Raw genomic sequence first — 15,805 nt, 5'->3', positions numbered from 1 at the left:
TGAACAGTTTTCTCCCCTTTTTATTTTTTAAAGGAAATCAAAATGATTCAGTCTTGTACGGATCATGACAATACCAAACAGATGCAAATAAATATTAAAGTAATATATTTCAGTGTTGGATTACAGCCCAAATTCTTTGCCCCAGAAAATTACATAAATGCTCTAGTGCGCATGTGGTTTATATTTAAGGTGTAATGAGCTGTTCAAATAGAGAAGGGCAGGCAACCATATTAAAAATAAACATCAAATTTTTACAAAGACACATCCACTTAGTTTGCAAATAGCCCTAATGGTTTCAGTTTATTGCAGCTACTCCAGCACACAGCATTTTGGTTGAAACCCAATTTTCAATTTCAATGTCTCCTATCCAGAAAGGTTGCCATGTATAATTCTTTTATGGAATAATTATTCAATTGTGATCACATTGCCAGAGTGAGCACAGTCCGTAATGAGAGGGTCAAAACAAGAATAAAATAGAGAATGAAATGGTGTATGAAAACCCGAGACTGTCTAACTGCAGCCACTGAATCAGAAGTCCATCACAATTGCTTTGTGACATGCATCCTAATGGTATCTTATTGAATAGTGCTGTGGCACCCCTCTTTGGGTTCTGATGCCATCGTGTTACACTATTTAGAAAGCCTGGAGGAAAACAATAGGTATGCTCTGCCCTGATTACTTTAGATTTAAATACATCTGCAAGGTATGTTTCAAATGCTTACAATACAGAACACACACATACACATACAGACTTGCCATTTGTCATCATTTGTATTTTCTCTAATTGTAATGACAAATCTACTTGTCTTTTGTCTTTTTTGCTTCAATGAGTAAGTCTTTGTAACCAGCGAACTCATCTGGATTTTCATCTCAAAAACATACTAGCACATTGTCCTTTGTAAAAGATAAAGCAATGGGATCTACAGCTCCAACAAACTCTTATGTTCTAGTTTATAGTTTATAAACTATAAACTGTTAACTGCCTCAGGAGTCTTCCAAGTTTGAATCGATAAAGTGCCAACTGGTCTTGAAATAAAACAGCTAATTCTTGATTTTTACATTGCCTAGAGATCCATCTCTGGCAACACCACCTCTTTCTTTGCTTGGTAGGGACCTGCGGGAGCAATTGTATCACTTACTTGGACTCACCAACCAATCAGTGGCCAGGGACTTCGGTGAATGGCAGTTTTCCAGCTCTGCAGAAATGATATGAGAAACCTGAAAGAGAAACTAGGTGGGATTACAATTTTGAGGTTGTCTAACATCAGTCACTGAATTAATTAAATTAGTTGCTGACCTTTCAAAGTTTATTTCATCAGTGTCATCAATTAGGTGAATTGCTGTAATATCAGAATGATTTCAAATCTCATTTTGTTTGTTACATTTCTAAAAATCAGATGCTATTCTATTTTTCACTTACCCATTGAGTGATACCTTTTCCGACTTATCTGAATTTCTTTTGTTTCCAAAATCTACTATGAAAATCTCATGAAGAGAGATTTACCAAAAAAGATAAAAATAGAATAAACTCGAGTCAGCTACCAAGATGAAGTTAAAACCCGTGACTTGCTTGGACTAGCTTTCTGCAAGCTAGCCTCTGAAGGGTTTTGCAGGGACCTGAATTTGACCCATTCTTCTCCTGGGCTTCAGTTCCTGGTATACCTGACTCTCAGATGTGTTGTGAGGAATTATGCTGTCTCAGGCAGGAAATTCCATTATTCACCTCCCAACAAGGAAAATGCCTTGACCATCTGGGGATTTTTTGTGTTTTACAAAGTGCAGGAATGTATAAGGGCTTTTCTCAGACACTGGCTGAACACAGGTTGGTGCCACTAGGCACAGAGGAAAAACGAAGGATGAAGAAAATCAAAAGCCTGTGGGTGTTTGTGAAAAAAGTCTGAAAGTAGAGGCAGGAAAGCAGAAATTTAGAGTAATATTTGAAAACTCATTTATACTCTTTGTGGTTATCCATTTATAACAGCAAAAAAAAGTGAGAGAGAACGGGAGAAATCCACACAGTGATTTCTCAAACTTGGGAAACATTATTTTTGACTATTTGCTAATTATTAAAATTATCATATTGTATTTGGAAAATTTTCTATTTTTTAATGAGTAAAGTAGTATGTGCATGAAAGCAAACACAATACACAAACATATGGAATTTAGAAATATCACTATTCAGTTTTCTACTTTTCTCTTTCTTTTTCTTTTTCATTTAATCGAAGGTCCCTTACCTGCCCTGGTTCCTTGGGTGGTAGAGACCAGGGGAAGAGGGAAGGAGCCAGCGGGCACCTGAGGGGTCATTTCCACAGCATTCCATGCATTTCCACAACATTCCATTTATACACAGAGCCAGATAGATGAGAGGAGAGTCACTACTGTGGTTACTAGTTGGCATCATGGAAAGGGAAAGGAACAGTAGGGGTATCATTTAAAAAAAAATACAGGACTGCCTCCAAACTAGGGGGCCTGGGGGGGGGAACTTGGTCTGTTTCAACTCAGCAGGAATCAGAAGATCAAAAGTGGTTTTGGAAGGCTGGAACCCTCAGGGATGGAGGGAGGAGGGAGGAGGAAGGTCCAAGGGGGAGGGGCTGTTGGGCAACTGGGGTGAAGGGATTGCCCTCCCCCTACTGGGATCTCCTCACCCACACCTGTCTGGCAGGGATGGAGCAGCCTGCGATCCCACAAGGGCAGGTCTGGGGCTGTCAGATACTCTGGGCAGGGGCTAGGGTGGGCTCACAAAGGTTTGTCCTCCAAGGAGATGAGAAGCATGGCCTCCAACTTCGCTGCCAGAGTGCAGCGGTCCTTGACTTCCTCTTAGCAGTTTGTTTGTAATTCATCCTTGATTCCTGTCTGCTGCTTCTTGATGGTGCCCTTGGAACTGGCAGGGGTCATTTTGCTCATAAGAAGTGCACACTCAGGGGCCCAGAGGATAAACTCCAGGTCTTCCTTCCTGCTCTCCTTGGTCTCATAGGTGGTGTCATAAAGGGCATAGGGCAGTCTTTATCTGGCAGCCTCTTGATGAAGGTGGCATAGGGGTGGTCCACAGTCTGGCCTGCATCTCCCACCAGGATCTTCTTGGTCTCCTCAAAGATGATGGTCTTCTTGTCCTTACTCAGGCAGAAAAACACAACCCTCTTGTGTTTCTTCACCTCTTCTGGCATTCATGACTCATTAAACTTCCTCATTGAACACGTTAATAATGCCATCAGAGACAGTCACACCAAAGGCCATATTTCCAGGAGCAAAAGGAAGATGGCAAGGGAGGCAGAGAAGCCAAGAGCCCCTGCACCTGCTGTCTGGATCCAACTCTGCTTTTCACTTTTAATCTTCAACACTCTCTCACATTGGTAACTTTTTGAAAGTATTTAACCTAGGCCCAGTATTGTGGCACAAATGCATTAAGCTACTGCCAGTGACACCAATATCCCATATCAGAGTGACAGCTGAGTACCAGTTACTCCACTTCTGATCGAGCTCCCTGCAAATATGCCTGGGAAAGCAATCGAAGATGGCCCATGTACTTGGGCCCTTGCCACACATGGGGAGAACTGGATGGAGATTCAAACTCCTTGCTTCAGCCTGGCCCAGAACTGGCGGTTGCAACCATTTAGGGGAGTTAACCAGCAGATGGAACGTCTGTCTGTCTATCTTTCTACCTATCTATCTATCTATCTATCTATCTTTCTGTCTATCCATCTAACTATCATCCATCTATCATCTGTCTATATCATCCTCTATCTATTTCTATCATCACTATCTGTATCTGAATCTCTACCTCTCTCTCTGAATACCAAAAGCATGGCCCATGACTAACACATTGACAGTTTAGGAACTTGATTGAAATGGAAAGGACTGACACAATCAGACTCTGTATTTTAACAAGATCCATGGTGATGCATATATCTATTGAAATTAAAAAATGTTTTCCTCTAACACTGAAATTCCACCTTCTGGAATCTATTCTATAAAATACCAGCACATACCTGTATAAGTGTACACACATCTGTTATAGTAAAAACTTAGAAACAACAAATAAAAAGTCATGACAGAGAAGAGGTAACACAATGTAGAGTGCCTCGTTTCTTTTTCATTTCCTTTACTTTCCCTTACTTGTCATCCATCTGAGGCTTTTGGATCTTTCTTTTTTTTTTTTTTTTTTTTTTTTTTTTTTTTTTTTTTCAGCCAGAGTTAGACAGTGAGAGAGAGAGAGAAACAGAGAGAAAGGTCTTCGTTTTTCTGTTGGTTCACCCCCCAAGTGGCCACTGCGACCAGTGCGCTGTGCTGATGTGAAGCCAGGAGCCAAGTGCTTCCTCCTGGTCTCCCGTGCAGGTGCAGGGCCCAAGCACTTGGGCCATCCTCCACCGCACTCCCAGGCCACAGCAGAGAGCTGGACTGGAAGAGGAGCAACTGGGACAGAATCCGGCGCCCCGACCGGGACTAGAACCTGGTGTGCCGATGCCGCAGGCAGAGGGTTAGCCTATTGAGCCATGGTGCCAGCTGGATCTTTCTTTTTTTATAACCAAAAAGCCCACCAATATGTTTTGCTAAATGGTACGTCTACCACAAAGATGACATGTGACTCCTTTATGGATAGAAGCATCAAAAGCTATGTTTTTCAGTAACCTTTTTTATTGAATATGATACAACTATATATTTTAAGTTTCAGGTAATATTATACGTAATATATTATGTAACAAATTAAATTAGATGCAGCCGGCACCGCGGCTCACTAGGCTAATCCTCCACCTGTGGCTCTGGCAGTCGGGTTCTAGTCCCAGTTGGGGCGCTGGATTTTGTCCCTGTTGCTCCTCTTCCAGTCCAGCTCTCTGCTGTGGCCCAGGAAGGCAGTGGAGGATGGCCCAAGTGCTTGGGCCCTGCACCCGCAAGGGAGACCAGGAGAAAGCACCTGGCTCCTGGCTTCGGATCAGTGCAACGCGCCAGCCATATCAGCCATTTGGGGGGTGAACCAATGGAAGGAAGACATTTTTTTCTGTCTCTCTCTGTCTAACTCTGCCTGTCCAAAAAAAAAAAAAAAATTAAATTAGATGCTAAGTATGAGTCTGTAGTTTCTCTTAGGACTCTCTTTCTCTTCTTTTTCATATACCCAGTCCTCTGCCCCTTTCATGACCAAGAACCATGGTGCTTTACACTGTTCAGTTCAAAGGGAAATGGAGATGTTGGTAGTATCAAGTTGAGAAAGGATGTCGCCCGCCCATGAGGGCAGCCTTCTTCTTGTCCATGATTGCTTCAGTGGTTGCTACATAAAGCCATTGTTGAAGCAGATGGCTTCATGCCTTCTAGGCTATCTTGTGCATAATTACAAAGCTGTCCCTACTGGCCTGAACCTTGTCTGGGAACTCCCATGTGGGTTCCACAGCTTCCTTGTCACAGTCCTAACTGTTGTTCCTGAAGCACATTTACTGTGTCTCAGTGATTGAGTTATTAAGTATCAAATAGGAGTGTAAAATTATATGTATGAGATACATGAAATATGTTCTTTCTTTATATAAATAAAAAAGCAACATTTGCAACACCCAAAAATGTGAAAATAGAAAAAAACTATGTTTTTTTTTTGAGATGTTTTACTCAGATTATACTCAACTCAAGCATTTGCTATGCATAAAGACTGTGATACAAATGGTTCTCTTCAAGTAGTTCAATGACAACTTGTGCAGCTATTGGGTGACCTGGGTATACATTTCCTGGAAAAGGACAGGAGACAATGCCCAAGAGAAGTATAGGGAAAACTCCTCGACCCCGTTGATGCTCTGCCCCCTGCAAATACCCAGGATCAATCAGGACGGGGAGATCTGAGTGCGACTGGTCTGTTACACAACTGAGAGCAGGACTTTAAGAACATACTGAGCAGTTCCAATTTGCCATTAGACTATGCTCCATGAAATTAAAAAGTGTTTTATCACTGTTTATACTGTTTGAAATCTTTCATATTTTAAAGGTTGATTTGCCTATAACCCTCATATCCTGTGTGCTAAATCTGCCTGTGGACTTTTTTGTTAAGTCAGAAAGATATAATTTGTTTTCTTATTTTAAAAAAAAGAGGAAGAGTTTCCAGAATAACTCTATGCAATGCTGTGTATTTGTAGATTAAAATTCTACAAGAGAGAATAAGCTCCAGAGAGATGCTTTAACTCACCGATCCTCAACTCTGGATCACAGAGGCAGCTTCATCACAACGTGTTGCCCAGGCCCTGACCCCTGAGATTTGCATCAAATTGGACTACATTGGGAAAATCTCAAGGTAATTTCATTTCATCATTACAGCCACAGGAGAAGATGAGGGATGAAGAACTGAAGGCCTTAAAACTCCAGAGCAAGCACGCGGGCCTCCTGCTTGGTCTCCTTGGTAGCTCAGCACTCCCTCTCCTTTAGCAGTGATACCTAAAGTCAAAGCTTTAGAGCGTTGCTGAGCTGCAGCATGGATATGAACACTCTCATGTGTCTGCTGTGGAAGGGGGCGACACCATTCCTCCTGAGCCAGCAGGGTCTGTATTCTCCATTCAGAGCACAGCCAGAGGCCCATGAGATGGCCCTGCTGGGAGAGAGGAAGAGACTGCAGTGCTCAATATTTTTCCTTAAAGTGTAAAGTTAATGGAGCAGTCTGACTAATATCGTGTATTTATTTTGATCTATAGCATTCTGTTTGATATGTTAGAATGAATTTTAAATTAGGTACAGTAAACAACAGAGAACTGCGTTAAGATCATTCTAGTAAAGCTTTTTGTTGTTTTATAACTAGAATAATTTTTCAATCTGATATGGAATTCAGATATCAGTAGAAGCAGCTATCGTTGGATGGCTCTGATGTAGGAAGAGTGCTTTTTGGATGGGCTCTTTGAGCCCTGGATGTGGATTGCCAAGCCATTTACAATTCATTACTGCATTGTAACTATTCATATCCCTTCCATTTTTATCACATCTCGAGGCCAAGAATTTTTTAAAAAGGTCATTTAGCTTTCAGAAAACTATGAATTATGGTGAAAGCATTGTTCTTTCTCTGACTTTAATGTGCTCATTTAGAGAAAAGTTACAGGAAAATACTTTTGCAAAAGCTCTGAATCTGACCCTGTTGCAATCCCTCACATAAAATAACTTGTCATTAATGACTTCTTGTATTCTTCATGCCCATTGCTGATTGCATATTTTCTTAATCTACAATACATCCAGAGGAAAAGGATGTTTGTCATTTTTAGAATCATAAACCTCCAATGGTTAAAAACTCAGGTAGTGACTCACCGGAACAATTTAAGAAGGCTGTGAATTCGAACCAACAAAGAGGGCAGAACTTCATCTGGAAAGTGTTAAGCATAGAAAATGAAGCCATTTGGTTTTCATTCTAACAAGAAGGAAATAAAAGGTTGACCTGATGTCTTCTTGGGTGACGTTTGAGAGACATCTAAGGTAGGGAGTGGCTAAAGATCAGTAAGACATAATGGTAATAACAGGAAAATTTTGGTTTAAAATATAAAGGATTTTTAAGGGCAACTCTACCTCACTGCTCAATATTTATTTCCCTTTTCACTTCCCTTCTCAGGAAGTGAAAGAAGGGTCTGAGATTTAACATGGGAGAGGTGGAGGATGCATTCACTTGATTGGCTCCTGGGATCAACTTTGCTCCCAGGAACTATTTTGGAATTATTTGGTCGCCATTGTGGGTCACTCCAGCATTCAATCATCCAAATACCATAATCATAATCATATTAAGGGAACATTAATAAAGAGAAGTTGACAGCATAATACTTATTGAAAATTGAGTGCAAACTAGAATCTTCTGGTCAAATGGAGAATCTGTGATTGTTGCTGTTTGCCTTAGATTTCTTACATTTCCTAAACTGAGCATCTAAGAGCATTTTCCATACGATGAACACTTCAGCTGGAATATATATTGTGGAAAACAGTCTTGCATCGTAAATGTATAATGACGTGGGTTGATTTTCATGGATGTGTGACTTAATGGAACATGGGCCAGAGCTAGAGACACACACGTGGAAGAGCCCAGAAGCCTCCCTCCCTTTATAGGCTGGTGATACACACTGGAGGGTTTCTCTGCACAAGTTTCTTCCTTTCCTAAGGTTCCTATAGCCTGAGTATGTGAAATGAACTGAAAGAAACAACATCTCTCGTGATTTTACAATTTATTTATTTTCATTTTATTTAAAAGGCACGGAAAACAGAAATTCCCACAATAGCTATAGCTGGACCAAATTAAAGCCAGGAGTCAGAACTCTATCTGAGTCTCCTACATGAGTGGTAGGAACCCAAGTACTCGAGCTATCATCTGTAGCTCCCAAGGTGCGCAGTAGCAGAAGGCGAAAGAGTTGGGACTGAAACCAGGCACTGCAATATGCAAGCAGGCACCCCAATGTTTAATCCCTGCACCAAATGACCACCCCATTTTTAAAAAAAGATTTGTTTGAAAGAGTTACACAGAAGGAGAGGCAGAGAGAGGGGGGTGATCTTCTATCTGCTGGTTCAATCCCCAGTTGGTTGCAATGGCAAGAGGTGTGCCGATCTAAAGCCAGGAGCCTGGAGCTTCTTCCAGGTCTCCCATGCAGGTGCAGGGGCCCAAGCACTTGGGCCATCTTCCACTGCTTCCCCAGAGCACAGCAGAGAGCTGGATTGGAAGTGGAGCAGCCAGGATTTGAATGAGCACAGACCCCAACCCATTTTTTTTTAATTTTTGAGACATTTATTTAATTATTTGGAAGTTTGAGTGACAGAGAGAGGGGAAAAGCCATAAGAAAGAGGGAAAGAGAGCAAGAGCGAGAGAGAGCGAGAGAGAGAGCGAGAGAGAGAGAGAGAGAGAGAGAGGGAAAATTTCCATGTGCAAGATGTGCTGATTTCTTCCCAAATATCTACAATTGCTAGAGCTGGGCCAGGCTGAATCCAGGAGCCAGGAACTCCATCAAGGTTTCCATGTGGATGGCAGGAACCCAAGAACTCACAGCGTTAGTTACTGCAAGGTATGTTATTAGGAAACTGGATCAGAGGTAGAGTAGCCATGGCTCAAATAGGGCAGTCTAATAAGGGATGCAGGCGTCCCAAGCAGTGGCTTAGCCCACAGGGACACAGCACTCACCTGTACTCATAATTTCCGAAGATCCAAGGTCAGTCCAGTCAACAGACAATACTGAAGAAGGACAGCTAAGCTTACTGCATTTCCACTCCTCAGTCATGAAGAATGGCTAATAAACTCTCAGGCTTATAAATATTTTTAAAATAAATTCATCTTTTGGGGAGCATGTTACCAAGAATAAGAAACAGCAGTCCCTTTAAATTCCATCATAGTGGCCAGTGCCGCAGCTCACTAGGCTAATCCTCTACCTTGCTGTGCTGGCACACTGGGTTCTAGTCCCGGTTGCGGCACCAGATTCTGTCCCGGTTGCTCCTCTTCCAGGCCAGCTCTCTGCTGTGGCCAGGGAGTGCAGTGGAGGATGGCCCAAGTGATTGGGCCCTGCACCCTATGGGTGACCAAGAGAAGCACCTGGCTCCTGCCATCGGATCAGCACGGTGCGCTGGCCACAGAGCGCCAGCCGCGGCGGCCATTGGAGGGTGAACCAATGGCAAAGGAAGACCTTTCTCTCTGTCTCTCTCTCTCACTGTCCACTCTGCCTGTCAAAAAAAAAAAAAATTCCATCATAGCGATGTCAATGCAAACTAGACATCAGCAAAGCAAGGTAACAGGAGCTCTGATTCTCTGGCAGGGTTCCATTAGCAGGGAAGAGAATGTAAATATGCTCTGAGGTCAGACAATAACTTGAACAGAAGAAAGCATAGAAGACACGTTCCTGAAACCTGTGGACAGATCCTGGGGCCCTCTCTCCAAAAGCCAGTTTGCAGGTCTGTGGCCGGTCTGTAGGGAGAGAGCACGTTTCAGTCCAAGCAGAGCTGCATCACATGGGACTTCAGCATGTCAGAGCTCTGAGTCTGTTGTTGCTCATGGAGAGAGGGGATAATGGTGAAGTAAGGAGAATATAAGCAGATCCTCATTATTTGTGGATTCCACATTTGCAAATGTGCATATTTGTTAAAAAGCTATGTGTAACCCTCAAATTAATAGTTGACCATGCTTTGATTATCATTGGTGGCCAAGTGAATGCACACAGCTATAAAACATTTCAGTCCCTTGATGCCATATTTCTTTTTTTTTTTTTTTTTTTTTTTTTTTTAGCTCTCCCACTGTAAACAAGTGTCCTTTCTAGGATACATTTAGTACCACACTTTTATCATTCCTGTTTGTGACTTTGGTATTTAAAATAGCCCTCCTACCTTGTGCTGAAGTGCTCTTTCCCTGTTCCTAAGCACAGGATGGCTATGTCATTCCTTATGGCAGAAGTATATACGTTAAGCTTTGCTCGGGCATGAGTTATGGTGCTGTTGGCCATGAGTTCACTCATATATTAAGTAAGGTATCCTTAAACAGAAACACATGTAAGACAAGATTATGTATTGATTGGTTGGTGAAAGTGTTGATATCACGAGATCACAGATACCTATCCCTTTTTTCCCACTAGCGACAATTGTTCGGTATTTACAGAAATGGTACAGAACATGATTGCCATGAGTTATGAGAATTGATTTTATATGAAGTATCTGTACACTTTAGATTTAAAGCTGTTTTTTTATTTTCTTAAGATTTATTTATTTATTTGAAATAATTACAGAGAGGGTGAGCTAGGGAGAGAGAGAAAGAGAGAGAGAGAGTGAGCGAGCGAGAGAAAGGTCTTTCATCTGCTGGTTTACTCTCCAAATGGCGGCAACAGCCAGGGCTGGAGCAGGCCAAAGCCAGGAGCCAGGAGCTTCATCTGGGTCTTCCATGTGGATGCAGGGCCCCAAGGTATTCAGCTTTCTTCCACCGCCTTCTCAGGCACATTAGCTGGGAGCTGAATTGGAAGAGGAACAGCTGGGACTCAAATCTGTGCCCAGATGGAACGTTGGCATCTTAGACAGTGGCTTTACTGGCTATACCACAGCACCAGCCCCTAAGCCTGTTTTCAAAACTGTAGCTCCTTATATCTGACTTGGTAGACCTAGTATGTGACTGTATGGACCTGGCTTCTCTCTGTTTTTTCAGCTTTCATTACCTGAATCTCATCCCCTAGCTTTTTTTGCACAGTCAACTAGATCATATTTAATAAAATAAAAAATATTTATTAAGCACAGAATGTATGTTAAACATGTTGCTAAGAAATAAGTGCCCAAAGAGTAAAGTGCCCTAAATTAGGGATTTGCTGAAAAGATGGACACAAAGATGAATTCACAATTGAACATGGCCAGTTCCATAAGCACTGGAGACAAAATGCAGTGGCAGTATAGGGACTGGACCAGCAGAATGACTTTGTGGGGGAATGAGACAGAGGAACCAGGGAATGTGGCATTTGGCCTTAGCTTCTATTTTTTTAAAGACTTATTTTATTTATTTGAAAGAGAGAGTTACAGAGAGAGAGAGAGAGAGAGAGAGAGAGAGAGAGAGAGGTCGGTCTTCCATTTGGTGGTTCAGTCTCCAAATTGCTGCAATGGCCAGAGCTGGGCTAATACAAAGTCAGGAATCAGGAGCTTCTTCTGGGTCTCTGACATGGGTGCAGAGGCCTAAGGATTTGAGCCATCATCTACTGCTTTCCCAGGTGCACTAGCAGGGAGCTGGCTAGGAAGTGGAGCAGCCAGGACTCGAACTGGAACCCATATGGAATGCCAGCAATGTAGGCTGGGAGCTTATCCCACTGAGCCACAGTGCCATCCCCTTGGCCTTAGTTTTTATGGGTGTGGTAATGTTCACCAAGAAAAGCAGGTAAAAAGAGACTAAGCGGAGAGAATTATCTGTGCAAAGACACAAGATGTAAAATAATTCTCATTTTATGGTCAATAGGACTGGAAGGTAGAATTTGATCTAAGAGAAGGAGAGGTCTTCAAAGAGTTTGTGGAAGATGTGTACTATGACAAAAATTGCGTATCAATTTCAAGTTTTTGCATCAAAATAAATTTATTTTTATATCTATTATATTTCTTTAAAAATTACTTTAATTTAAGAAACAGCAAGAGAGTGAGCGGCAGACAGAGAAAGATCTCCCATATGCCAGTTCACTCTGCAAATCTATGTAACAGACAGGACTGGGCCAGGTGAAAGCACAGAAGTTCAGAATTCAGTCCATGTCTCTCAAGTGGGTGGTGTAGATCCAACCTCTTGAGCCATCGCCTGCTGCTTCCCAAGGTGTGCATCAGCTGGAAGCTGAAATTGAGAGCAGAGTTTGGACTCGAACCCAGGCACTTTCCTATGGAATGTGGGCATGCCAAGTGGAATCTTAACCCCTGTGCCAAATGCCTACCCCTGATTTTCTATTTTTCATTAACTTTTTGAAATACCTCCTACTTATGCAAACACAATTTACAAAATGTTATAGTGCCCATTTTTCATGAAATTTGGAAGAACTCTCACATTCCAAAATTAGAAAAAAGTCTGAAATCTGAAACACTCTGGGATATTCAATCTGTACATTAAATGCATAAGATGTGGCTATATGGCTTGAAACACTGTTTTGAAGTGAATATTCACATAACTACAACCTGAATCAGAAAGCAGAAAATGCCCAGTTTCCTAGAAGCTTGCTTCATTATGGTTCTCTCTAAAGCCACCTTTTTCTAGCACACAAAAGTAAACTCTGCTATGACTTTTATGGTCATCACTTTCTTGGCTTTTCTTTAAGGCCTTACAACCTGCAGCAGGCAGAATGGTGAGCTCCTTCCTCCTGCTTGAATATCCATGGTCTCATCTCCAAAACTCATGAACAAGATACCAAACATGGATGCTGTAGTTTAAATATGATTTTTCCTCACCAAAACACATTGAGGTCTAAGTCCTCCATGTTGGCAGTGTTGAGAGGTGCGACCTGGTGGGAGGTGTCTGGGCTACAGGGATGGGGTTTTCACTAGTAGATTCATGGTATCTGGATTTCTAGCTCTCTTGAGACTGGCCTACTTACAGAGAGAGAGAGAGAGAGAGAGAGAGAGAGAGAGAGAGCTTTTTGATTGCTGAAAAGGGACCACAAGTAAAGGAATGCAGGAAAATGAAAACTGAAGTAGGCAAAGAACGAATTCTTCCTGAGAGCCTCCGGAAGAAATACAGCTCTTCTGAGCCCTTCCTTTTAGACCCATAAGACCCTTTTCAGATTTCTCATTTCCAGAAGTAGATAATAAAATGGTGTTATTTTAAGTAATTTGTTATTGCCACAATATCATTTGAATCTCCCACAGTAGTGTTTATCTGTAAACAATGCCTAATTTTTAAATGTCTGCAAGTGGTATCATTGATAATGTTCCTTCCTGCCTGAATTCTTTCTCTGGACTCTATGCTATTGTCCTTAGGTCATTGACTTTAAGGCAGGAGAGTGATGTGATGAGACACACTTAACATCACTGTTCTTCCAGTAGCTTGGGGAACACAAAGACAGCAGGTGATGACACTTGGCAAGAGGCAAACGCAACAGGTTTGCCAACAAAGGTCCAGAGCATGAAATAAAAGAGTGGAAATGGAATAGGGAGAAGAGCTTATAAATGACAGGAGTTCAGAGCATGGAATTGGTAAAAATTAGTGACCAAATAGATAGAGGGATTTGGAGGGCAGCTAAGAATAACTCCAAATGTTTTAGCTTGGGCAGCTGTGGGGGAGAAGGCTGCAGGACACAGGAGAAATGGCCAGTACAAGAGAGAGAACATCTTAAGTTTGAGATATTTGAAAGTCACGCTAGTGAATGCTTCCAGATATCAAAAAGTTTCATCTGTGACTACTGGGTTGACCTTCATTTTGGCTCATGCAGATGTAGAGAGAGCAACAGAAACTTTAATGAATGAATCCAGTCTTAAAATACAATGGATATGTTCTACCTTATCTTCAATAATGGATAATTACTTGGTTGTTCAAGGGAAGTTAATTTCTACCCCCCTTCTCTGGTCCTATCACATAATAGGTGCAATTATATCTCACACTGAGGGTAATATAATTAAATATCAGCCTTTGTGGAGCTGCGTTTCTAGAGAGCCTTCTTAGGCAGCTGATTTAGGCACTTGTCAGGTTTATCACACAATAGATAAATGTTTTCTTCATGTAACTTAATTTAACAGGATATCTGCCTCTGAATGGGAGTGTTTCCAGATAGTCCAGGCAAACAGTCCGTTTATTCCATCTGACAGCTTTATTGCTTTATCAGTTATTTGCTTAGGGAGGATTTTATTATATGTAAAATACTGACATAAATTACCAGGGGTGGGGGGAATTGATTTTTTTTTACAGAGGTCTGATTCATTTTTCATTGTTTGTATGTGCCAAGTTTGATATTGCACGTTTTCTGTTAGTGTATTTATTTAGTTTACAAGTTGCTTCCCTGGTTCTACAAATACTGGTATGGAATCCTCAATTCTTTATTCCTGTGACTGCTCATGTTCTCAAATGAAGCCTCCTGTAGAGTTAATCAGTAAAATATTTCTGTATGTGCTTTATAAAATACAGAGCTAATAAAATTCAATAAATTAACTCAGGGGGATTTCTAGAGTTCTGTACTTCAAAAATAAGAGAGATATGGTCAGTTTCTCTCCTGGCAGTTGGGAGAGGAGCAGGAATGGATTCTGGCAGGAGAAAGTCAAGCAAATCATTCAGGTTAGATAGATTCTGGGATTTAGTCTAGGAAAGAGGCTGGGAGCCAGTCTCATGCGAAGTGGCAGGTGCAATTTGGGTTCGGAAGGCACAGCTGGGTCTCAAAACAAGCAGGACTAGGAATAAGTAAAATGTACTGGGTTGGTAGAGAGGTTCAGATATGCAGCTACTGAACATGCAGGGCAGGTGATCTAATTCATGAATTTGGTCATAGGAAGGTATGGGCGATGGTGGCAACCTGTTCAGACGGCTTTGGATCTCCTTCATTGGTTTCATGGGCCTGCACTTTTCTGCCCTTCTGAGTCGTGCCCTTGCCCTTGGGGGGTTGCCTTACCATGATAGAGAGCCTAAATTTCTCAGAAGTGACACCTGCAGCGGCATCACATACCCCCTCTTACTCCTAATCCAATAACAGATAGCTGCAGGGTACAAAAAGTCAGCTCCTTTGCCCTGAGACAAGACTGATTTGGAGGTACACTTTACACCTCACCATTCCCCTTGCTATCAGGCGGAGACTGGGTCTTCACCTGAAATCACACAACTCCTTAGGTTCCTTCCCTGTGTTTTTAATTAAGAAGTTCAGATTAACATTTAATAACTTATATATGCTTAAGGGATACAGTACAATATTCCAACAGATACACATGGCTCAACTGAAGATACCAGGCAACAAGTCTTTGCATTCCTTTTCCTTTGATTTGTATTTGGAGCCTCCCTGCTCCTTGTTCCAGTTCTTTATTTCATGCTCCCCTAAGTACTGTGCTTGTGTTCATAAACCACTTGAATTGGCATCCTTAGCTCAGAGTCTGCTTCTGGGAGGACCAGCTCTGAGGTACTCAGTGAAGTGTTAGCAAAGGCAATAGAGTTACTTAGTGGAAGGAAAAAAAATATAAAAACAAATGGTGATCAGATTAATAATAGCTTACCATGTCAGAATTCTCACTACTTTACAGGCATGCTTTTAATTGTCTTATATACAGTTTTGCTTTGCATTTAATTCTTCCAAGAGTCCAGTGGGGTAGCTGAAAAAAAAATAGAGACTTAGAGACATTAATCCAGTTCAAGATCTTATGGCAAAAAAAGTGGGAACTAAGGTTATAGAGAGAGGTCAATGGGACTATTATAGCATATTAAGTGTTG

At 41.7% G+C, this 15,805-nt stretch overlaps 1 pseudogene; it reads right to left on the bottom strand.

Moving 5' to 3' along the window:
- Positions 1-2,736: 2,736 nt before the first annotated feature.
- Positions 2,737-3,234, bottom strand: LOC100356556 (cofilin-1 pseudogene; annotated as a pseudogene).
- Between the last annotated feature and the right edge of the window lie 12,571 nt (positions 3,235-15,805).

This window comes from Oryctolagus cuniculus, chromosome 3 (genome assembly GCF_964237555.1).
Source record: "Oryctolagus cuniculus chromosome 3, mOryCun1.1, whole genome shotgun sequence".
NCBI lineage: Eukaryota > Metazoa > Chordata > Mammalia > Lagomorpha > Leporidae > Oryctolagus > Oryctolagus cuniculus.
Note: the sequence above shows the minus strand (reverse complement) of the source record. Positions and strands in the feature narration are given on the sequence as shown.